Source organism: Chiloscyllium plagiosum, unplaced genomic scaffold (genome assembly GCF_037043375.1).
Source record: "Chiloscyllium plagiosum isolate Xiang-an unplaced genomic scaffold, Cpla_swu_hap1 HiC_scaffold_16, whole genome shotgun sequence".
In the NCBI taxonomy this organism is placed as follows: domain Eukaryota; kingdom Metazoa; phylum Chordata; class Chondrichthyes; order Orectolobiformes; family Hemiscylliidae; genus Chiloscyllium; species Chiloscyllium plagiosum.
The window spans coordinates 51,560,948-51,571,959 of NW_028270154.1; positions in this window are offsets into that span (position 1 = coordinate 51,560,948).

Below are 11,012 nucleotides of genomic sequence, written 5' to 3' on the forward strand. Positions count from 1 at the left end.
TTTATGAATTTAAGTTTCGCTGCCAAAACATTTCCTTTTACTGAAATGCCACAACCATGACATTACTGCACAAATTCTGACCCTAACATAATAGGCTCCCTATCATAAGTGATATTATAGCTGGAAGCTTGGCTGAAATTAGCCTGATACTTGAAAATGTGACATGATCAGTGCACTTTCCTTCTGCTGGGAACAGACTAGATGCAGGTTTTTGCTGCAGTGCAAAGTCTCAGCTGTTACCTATAGGTGACAGAGCATGAATATTGAGTGCAGAATTACATAATTAAACCCATTGTCAAAATAACAAAACATCTAATTTTATAATCATAATTTATAATTATCAGTAAAACGATATGCACTTTCCAGAATAATGATCTAATCTCATTTAGAACACTTACTCACACCCAGATGAAACACGTCCAGATGCAACCAAAACGAAGAACTGAGACCTCCAATACGTGCAAGTAAAAATAAAATCATATTAACAACTAAATGGCACCATATACCATGGGCTGGAACAAGTTTTTGTCAGGTGTTTTCTGTTCCAGATTTTAACAAGAAAAAAACAAAAATGAGAATGTTTCCCCAAAGCAGATACCACCACAGTCACTAAGAGTTTTGAAACACAACGTTAAACATTGCAAAGTATTTCTTTTGCTATTTTTTCTTTTTCTCAAGTTTCTCACTGCTTCCCATTTCCCATTATATCATCCTCACATACATTGCTACTCTTAGCACACACCTGATGATAGCCAATTGTTTCACCTTCAAACAATGTAGGGTAGTGCAACGATTTGGAAATGTTTCTTCTTTGGCCTAGACATTAATACAAACTAAATTGATAGTACGTCTCACATTTCTAATGACCGTACATGTTCTAAGTAAATGTGGTCTTCATTGTTCCTAATTCCATAGCAAATGAAAAGCTCCAAAATTTCACAATCTCACTTACTTGAAAAGATGACTTAGACAATGAAAAGGGTATTTCTGTGTGTCATTAACAACTTAGAAATCAAGACACAGTTTGGGGACAGAAAAGGGTATCTGAACCTGTTAAATCTGACCTGGACACTGATAATATGTAGTAAAAATGGGAAACTTCTGATCAATAATATCCTTCACATCCATGAACATGATTATCTAGTTTATGAGCAAACTTATAAATATCAATACTTATTAAAATTAAGTATAACAGTGTGAATATTTTGCAGCATGCCTTCAGCAATAAATTATTCCATACCTTGATTAACAACTTAGTGTTTATCCTGGCAAGTAATCAATGTAGAAGCTGTTTATTTTTTCTGTCAACTGGATAGATTGGGTCAATTGATCATAACCTAGCTGTTCAAATCAGTAAAAGATTAGGCAAATTAAGCTGGAAAATTAAAATGGCATAAGTCAGCCCAGATTTCCAGGAAAAATATACAGCAATATAATGAAATATATAATAGTATGTATAAATATAAGTCAAAAATATGCCTTCAGTTTTAGAATTTTATCAAATTATGCCACTATGTTGCTTAAGCGTTTTGGAGACCTTCCTGGTGCCTTGATTATGATACAAGATTTTGGTACAAATATTTTTGATTTTAAAAAACAATAATCAAATCATTGCAAATAATAATTCATAAATTTGAGGGCCAGGGATGAATAGAATTACAGGATAATTATGTAGAGGTGAAGAAAATGCTGTGAATGAAAAACAGAACATTTAATAACACAACAAATTACAGCAGAACAATTTACTTGCAAGGAGTCAGGATTGATATCAATATTTCCAGTATTATCAGACATCAACAGCTTCTCAAATCTCACTAATATTCAGACAACAAAGCAAAGAGTCCCTCAAAGCAAGAAGACATCAATAATCATGCTAACCAAGGTTGTTCTATTTTGATGCATGTAACTGAGAGGGCTAGGTTGAGCACTGGGCAAATATGAGAACAATATTCTCATAATTGGATTGTATAGATTGTAAAGCGAACCAAATTTATATGTATTCAAATGGAAGTAGCATTTTCTCTAAATTTGTAGCCATGGTCAAACATGTGTAAAAATGTCTAAGGGTCAGTGGTTAGCACAACATTTTTGGAACACACAATTCTAAAAGCTGTCACCTCTCCATCAGGAACCAGGGTTATTTCTAGTTCAGGGAGTGAAAATGGAAGTCTCCTCTATGTCTCTTTGAAATAGCTCTTCTGACTCATGGGAGAGATGAGTTCTGTCAGTATTAATCCAATCTCCAGTGGACATCGTTTTACAGCAGAGAAGTGTCCCACATTTACCATTAACGCAGCAGATTCAAAAGTCAAGAAAACAGAGCTAGTAAGCTGATGTCAGTTGGAAGAGAAGGAATTAACTCTTTATCTACCAGAAATTCAGTATCTTGTCTACTGTAACAGGCCCACAGAATCATTTAGGCAGGCAAAGAGAAACCAGTGCAGGGAGAATACCACTTCAGCAAGTCAGAGCAGTTACAGCATCATATTTTATCCTAATGAGTGCCAAAACTTATTTATTCACTTCCTTTTCTCATCCTCAGATGTTTCCCCAATATAGGACAAACTAAAACAGTTTGAGTTTTAGCAGATTTCTAATGTTGCCATTTCATTCAAAATTCATTGTAAACATTGTAAACTTACTTTTATGTGGAAAATTATTTTAGATTTGCTGAAAGTCATTTAGTGTATATCAAAACAATAAAATTGACAGGGAACGTTGTCATACCATTGCACCCTTTATATAGGAGATTGCAATATGGCATAATATGATTATCAGTTGGTTGGATTTTAGCAAGTCTCAAGTGAAACATCAGTAATACATAATTTTCTAATTTGAATGCAAGTTTACAGCCCTCTAAGATGCATGTTTGACAGAAATAAGAAATTATAGTTTAGGCTTACCTTTTGGGCAGCTTCTAAATGAAATGGAAATTCCTTCAAATTAACAGGCAAATGATACTTCAAATGAAGGAACTCTGGAAAGCTTTGCCATCATACTCAAATTCAATTAGCCTATTTAATGCAATTTAGGACTTAAAGCATTTAAAAGTGTTTGCTATTTGAAAACATGGATAAAATATTCATGAATAAATTTTATGTAACTAGCTTCAAATTTCTTTTTCTGGGGTTGTACAAAAATAAAAAGCTTCACCTGGGAAATATAGTTTTCTTTGTTCCAGCGCAATGCAAATTCTGAAATATCTTGAGCTCTGAGGCCATCTATTGGACATAACAGACTATTATTCTAAAGCAATATTACAAACTATCCACACAACAAAACATGGATTATTATCATCATTAATATGTTACAAAACAACAAAAAAAAGGAGTGAGAACTAATCAGACCAATTGTATTTGTTGTATTTAGATAATTTAACAAAGAATCGCCTTGTTGCATTCCTGTGATCTGCATCTTCCCTTTGTTTCAACTTTAGCTGTTGCGATGAGTTTGAGTCAGAAGTAGTCAGAAAAATTTGGAATTTCTTTAAAATGTCTGTGGAATCTGTAATTGTTTTGAACATTATGGGTAAGTACTTTGAAGAGTTTGTATCCATTGTATAGGGGGATTCTCTTGGAAATGAAAGAAATTTGGGTTCACATGACCCGATGCATTTGACACAAACGCATAACCAACAGGAAGGAATTTAAGACAGCAGGTGTCTGGCCAGACATGACAAAGAGCGATCAGAGGGTCAATTTCTGGGTGAAGGTGATTAGTTCACAAACACAAACGGAAAGCAGATGGTGACAAAAATAACATGCAAATTAGGAACAGAAATAGGCCATTCAGTCTCTCATGTCTGTTTCATGTAAGTTCATAGCGGATCTGTTTATGTTTCCAACTTCACGTTTACTCCCAGTTATCATTGATCCCTTTGCCCTAAACCTATTGAGTTACACTGTCTGAACTGCCTTCTGAAATGGAGTTCCAAAGGCACAGAAAAAGAATGTTTCCTTACCTCTGAGCACAAAGGGCAACACTTCGTTTTTAATACAGTGCCCCTTAGTTCTAGACTCGCCAGAAGAGGAAATATCATTTTCACATCCACTTTGACAAGACCATTCAGGATCTTTTCCATTTCAGTCAAGTCATCCCTCAGTGTTCTAAGTGGAAACAAGCCAGCCTGTTTAACCTATCCCTGTAAGACAACCTGCTCATTCAAGGTATCAATCTAGTTAACTTCTCTGAACCATCTCAAGTGCATTTACATTCTTCCATCAACAAGGAGACTAAAAATCAGATCAGAAATTAAATACAATAATGTGATGATCTCGAGTTGATACTCATAATTATAGTTTATCTCTTATACTGAGTACTCTAGTCACACATTCAGTAAATATATTTATTCAAAAGTTATTTGAATTTTATTTAAAATTGTTACAAATGACTATAATCTCTATAATGACTATAATAGGTATTTGGTTTCGCTTCATTCAATGTGGGAAATGAAGAATCTAAGATATAGAAGAAACTTCAGTAGGGTTTTACAGTATACATTTTAACATAAATATTTGGTAAATAATTTAAGCAATAGAAAATCTCCCTGTAGATGCTCCTTTATGGCAGTTGCTCAGTGAACTAGTGACAAGTTCTAACTCTTTAATTAAGGTCTAAAAAATTTAAAATCGAATTGTAAAAATCAAATCTCTGGATTCCTTTTGTAATTTTTTCCATGGTATGTGGTTATTCTGACTGGACTAGCATTTGCTGTCCATCCTTAATTCCCTTGGGAAAGTGATAGCGAGCTCCTTCTTTTGAATTGCTGCATTCCCCAGTGCTATTAAAAAGGGAGTTAAAAATTTTTTGAACCACCAACTCTGAAGGAATGGAAATGCAGTTCCAAGTCAGGATGATGTATGACTTAAGAGCCACTTGCAAGTAGTACTGTTTCCATGCATCTCATGTCCTTGTCTTTCTAACTGGTAGTGACAGTAGAGTGAAAGGAGTAAATTTTGAAGGTATTAAATGGGTTATCAATCAAACAGTTAATTCATTTTGGATGATATGAAGCTTCTAGAGAGTTGTGGAACCTACACCCATCCAGGTAAATGGAGATATTCCATTACGCACCTGACTTGTATCTTGTAGGTAGTAGACAAGTATTAGAGAGACAGGAGATGAGTTACGCACTCCACTATTCCTAGCCTTTAACCTACTCTTGTAGCCACCGCACTTATACAGCTGGTCCAGGTCAGTTTTGGTCAATGGTAAACCCGAGGATGTTGATAGTGAGGAATTCAGAACAGTAATGCCGATGATCACCAAGGAGAGACATTTAGATTCTGCCATGTTGACCATGGTCATTTCTAGCACTTCTGTGTCATGAATGTTATTTGCATGTTACTTCAGCCCATCAAATCTGCACCAACATAATTACCATTTAAACTGCTCTAATTCCAATTTCCTGTACCTATCTAATATCATTGAATGTTATGATGTTTGAAGCACTCATCCAAATATTTTTTAAAGCTTGTAAGAATTCCACCCAGGCAGTGCATTACGATTTCCCACCACCTGCTGGGTGAATAGATTTTTTTCCCAAATCCCTTCTGAATCTCTTGCCCCCTTACCCTAAAACTATATCCTCTCATGATTAATCCCTCAACCAAGGGGAACCAAACAGCTATGTATTCACTGTTCATACCCCTCATAATCTTATACACCACAATCATGTCCCCAACTGCTTCTTCATCTAAGGAGCAGCAAATGGTGCTGAGAATGTTGTAATCATCAGCAAACTTTCCCATGTGAGCACTTTGGTGATAGTGACCACAATTCATTTATGTTTACTTCCGTGATGGAAAGGGATAGGTTTATTCGTCAGTATTCACTCAGGAACAGGACATTGTTGCCGATGTGAATATTGAGTCACAATTAATTAGAATGGACGGATTTGAGGTATGTAGGGAAGAGGTGTTGGAAATTCTGGAAAGGGTGAAAATAGATAAGTCCCCTGGGCCTGATGGCATTTATCCTACGATTCTCTGGGAAGCAAAGGAGGAAATTGCAGAGCCATTGGCCTTGATTTTTATGTCCTCGTTGTCTACAGGAATAGTGCCAGTAGACTGGAGGATAGCAAATGTGGTTCCCTTGTTCAAGAAGGGGAGTAGGGATAACCCTAGTAACTATAGGCCGGTGAGTCTTACTTCTGTTGTGGGCAAAGTCTTAGAGAGAATTGTAGGGGATAGAATTTATGAACATCTGGATAGGAATAATGTGATCAAGGATAGTCAGCATGGTTTTGTGAAGGGCAGGTCGTGCCTCACAAACCTGATTGAATTCTTTGAAAAGGTGACTAAGGAGGTAGACGAGGGTAAAGCGGTAGATGTGGTGTATCTGGATTTTAGTAAGGCATTTGATAAGGTTCCCCATTGTAGGCTACTGCAAAAAATACGGAGGTATGGCATTGAGGGTGAGTTGGAGGTTTGGATTAGGAATTGGCTGTCTGAAAGAAGACAGAGGGTAGTAGTTGATCATAAAGGTTCATCTTGGAGTGCAGTTGCTAGCGGTGTTCCGCAAGGATCAGTTTTGGGACCATTGCTGTTTGTCATTTTTATAAATGACCTGAAGGAGGGGCTAGAAGGTTGGGTGAGCAAGTTTGCGGATGATACGAAAGTCGGTGGAGTTGTTGACAGTGAAGAAGGATGTGTCGGGTTACAGCGGGATATAGATAAGTTGCAGAGCTGGGCAGAAAGGTGGCAAATGGAGTTCAATGTAGGTAAGTGTGAGGTGATTCACTTTGGTAAGAGTAACAAAAAGACGGGGTACTGGGCTAATGGTCGGATACTTGGTAGTGTGGATGAGCAGAGGGATCTTGGTGTCTATTACACAGATCTCTGAAAGTTGCCACCCAGGTAAATAGTGCGGTGAAGAAGGCATATGGCGTACTGGCTTTTATTGGTAGAGGAATTGAGTTCCGGAGCCCTGAGGTCATGTTGCAGTTGTATAAGACTCTGGTCCGGCCGCATCTGGAGTATTGTGTGCAGTTTTGGTCGCCATACTATAGGAGGGATGTGGAGGCACTGGAACGGGTGCAGAGCAGGTTTACCAGGATGTTGCCTGGTATGGTAGAAAGATCGTATGAGGAAAGGCTGAGGCACTTGGGGCTGTTTTCATTGGAGAAAAGAAGGTTTAGGGGTGACTTGATAGAGGTGTACAAGATGATTAGGGGTTTAGATAGGGTTGACCATGAGAACCTTTTTCCACGTATGGAGTCAGCTATTACGAGGGGGCATAGCTTAAATTAAGGGGTGGTAGGTATAGGACAGATGTTAGGGGTAGATTCTTTATTCAGCGAGTCGTGAGTTCATGAAATGCCCTGCCAGTAGCAGTGGTGGACTCTCCCTCTTTATGGGCATTTAAACGGGCATTGGATAGGCATATGGAGGATAGTGGACTAGTGTAGGTTAGGTGGGCTTGGATCGGCGCAACATCGAGGGCCAAAGAGCCTGTACTGCGCTGTATTTTTCTATGTTATACCACAGAGTAACCGTTATAGCTGAGGGAAAGATAATTACAAAGCGATTAGGCAAGATTTAGGATTCATAAGATTGGGAAGGAAACTGTGAGGGATGGGCACAATTGAAATGTGGAGCTTATTCAAGGATCAACTACTGTTGGGGTCCTTGATAAGTATATACCAGTCAGGCAGGGAGGATATTGTCAAGCACAGAAGCTGTGGTTTACTAAGGAAATTGAATCTCTTGTCAAGAGGAAGAAGAAGGCTTATGTTAGGGTGAGATGTGATGGCTCAGTTCGGGCGCTACAGAGTTACAAGTTAGCTAGGAAAGACTTAAGGAGATAGCTAAGAAGAGCCAGGAGGGGTCATGAGAGGTCGTTGATGGATAGGATCAAAGAAAATCCTAAGGCTTTCTACAGGTATGTCAAGAATAAAAGAATGACAAGAGTAAGATTAGCGCCAATTAAGCATAGTAGTTGTACATTTTGCGTGGAGTCAGTGGAGATAGGGGAAGTGCTAAACGAATACTTTTCGTCAGTATTCACACTAGAAAAAGATAGTGTGGTCGAAGAGAATACTGAGATACAGGCTACTAGACTAGATGGGAATGAGGTGCATAAGGAGGAGGTGTTAGCAATTCTGAAAAGTGTAAAAATTGATGAGTCCCCTGGGCCGGATGGGGTTTATCCTAGGATTCTCTGGGAAACCAGGGAGGAGATTGCAGAGCCTTTGGCTTTCATCTTTGTCGTCACTGTCTACAGGAATAGTGCCAAAAGACTGGAGGATAGCAAATGTTGTCCCCTTGTTCAAGAAGGAGAGTAGAGACAACCCTGGAAATTATAGACCTGTGAGCCTTACTTCAGTTGTGAAAAAAGTGTTGGAAAGGGTTATAAGAGATAGGATTTATAATCATCTAGAAAGGAATAAGTTGATTAGGGATAGTCAACATGGTTTTGTGAAGGGTAAGTCATGCCCCACAAACATTAATTGAGTTCTTTGAGAAGGTGATCAAACAGGTGGATGAGATTAAAGCAGTTGATATGGTGTATATGAATTCAGTAAGTCATTTGATAAGGTTCCCCACATTAGGCTATTGCACAAAATATGGAGGCATGGGGTTGAGGGTGATTTAGCGGTTTGGATCAGAAATTGGCTAGCTGAAAGAAGACAGAAGGTGATGTGTGATGGGAAATATTCATCCTGGATTTCAATTACTAGTGGGGTAATGCAAGGATCTGTTTTGGGTCCACAGTTGTTTGTCATTTTTATAAATGACAGGGATGAGGGTATAGAAGGATGGGTTAGTAAATTTGTGGATAACACTAAGGTTGGTAGAGTTGTGGATAGTGACGAAGGATGCTGTAGGCTGCAGAGAGACATTGATAAGCTGCAGAGCTTGGCTGAGAGGTGGCAAATAGAGTTTAATGTGGAAAAGTGTGAGGTGATTCACTTTTGAAGGAGTAACAGGAATGCAGAGTACTGGAGCTAATGGTAAGATTCTTGGTAGTGTAGATGAGCAGAGATCTCAGTGCCACGCAGGTTGATAGGGTTGTTAAGAAGGCGTATAGTGTGTTAGCTTTTATTGGTAGAGGGATTGAGTTTCAGAATCATGACATCATGCTGCAGCTGTACAAAACTCTGGTGCGGCCGCACTTGGAGTATTCCGTTCAGTTCTGGCCACCATATTATAGGAAGGATTTGGAAGCTTTGGAAAGGGGTTAGAAGAGATTTACTAGAATGTTGCCTGGTATAGAGGGAAGGTCTTATGAGGAAAGGCTGAAGGACTTGAGGCTGTTTTTGTTTGAGAGAAGAAGGTTCAGAAGTGACTTAATTGAGAAAAATAAGATAATCAGAGGGTTAGATAGGTTGGACACAGAACCTTTTTCCTCGGATTGCGATGGCTAGAGCAAGGGGACATAACTTCAGATTGAGAAGTGATAGATATAGGACAAATGTCGGAGGTAGCTTCTTTACTCAGAGTAGTAGGGGTGTCGAAAGGCCTGCCTGCAACAGTAGTAGACTTGCCAACTTTAAGGGCATTTAAATGGTCATTGGATGGGCGTATGGACGAGAATGGAATAGTGTAGATAAGATAGGCTTCAGATTGGTTCCACAGGAAGGTGCAACATTGAGGGCCAAAGGGCCTGTACTGCGCTGTATTGTTCTATGTTCTGTGTCTGATCTTATGATGGAGGAGTAATCATTGATGAAGCAGCTGAAGATGGCTGAGTCCAGGACACTACCCTGACAAATTACTGCAGCAATGTTCCAGGCAGTGAGCATGGCATTGCAGAAAGGTATGTCTGTCTTCTGGTTGATGTATGGATTTTCAATAAAGTTTACTGAACCTTCTAGAGGAAGTTAGGCAGTCCCAAACAACCTTGCCGCCTTATCCAAGGTATGGATACGTTTTACAGCCCCTCTACTCTCCAATCTGATGTCACTTGACTCAGCAATGATTGGGATGAAACCAAAAACATTTCTAGTTTATGTGGCTTCACCAATTTAACCAGCAGAAGAATTGATGGTGAAAGAGTTAATTACCTCATAAATGCCAGGAGTAAATATGGCTATACTGCTCTTGGGTAAGAAAGGCATATTATTCCAGATTATCCTTTTCTTTTGCTATTCATTACTTTTAATGTTGATTTACTTCTTCAATTTCTTAATTTATTCATTTTGTTTTCAGCTTGATATTCTTTAAAAATATCAACATGATCAAGGACGAGGCCATCGCTGTCACTTTGCACTCTCAGATATACAACAGTCTCATATATTTTCTTTCTGCCACTATTTCACACAATCTTTTTTTTCTGTTTCAGTTCCTTATCCAGAAACTATACAATTAAGGCTAAAGTTTTCTAGTTCCTGATTGACTTCAGCAGAGGTAAGACAGTTAGAAGAAAATGAAAGAAATTTGATTCTCGATGTCAAGAAAAAAAATCCAATTTTGCACATAAAGTTATAACAGCCATCTGAGATTCTCCCTAGTGAGTGCCAAGAGACACATTTGCATGCATTAAGAGTTCATTATACCTAATCTTACCTTATTTATATGCAGGTTGCTATTTTCTCAGGCAGCAAAGAGAAAATAGACGGTAACAATTTCTGACATGAAAGACTGAACATGTACCTGACAGATGGACCTCACCGGCATCTTCTCTGGTTGTCCATTTTGCCCATCATTCTTCAACTTCTTAGGACACACTCCATGGGCAGTCATTGTCTGCATCTTGTCTCAATTAAGAGACAAAAAACTGCAGATGCCAAAATCCAAGGTATACAAGCACGAGACTGGAAGAACACAGTAAGCCAGGCAACATCAGGAGGTGGAGAAGTCGACGTTTCTGGTGTAACCCTTCTTCGGGACTGGGGGTGAGTGTAGGGGGAGCTGCGGATAAAGGGGTTGGCGGGGCAGGGTGGTGAAGTGGGGATAGGTGAAGACAGGCAGAAGGTAGAAGCTGGTTGGTCAAGAGGAAGAATGAATCCGGTAGGTGGCTGGTAGAAGTGGAAGGGAGGGGGAGAGGATGGGAGGAATTCAGGGATGGGA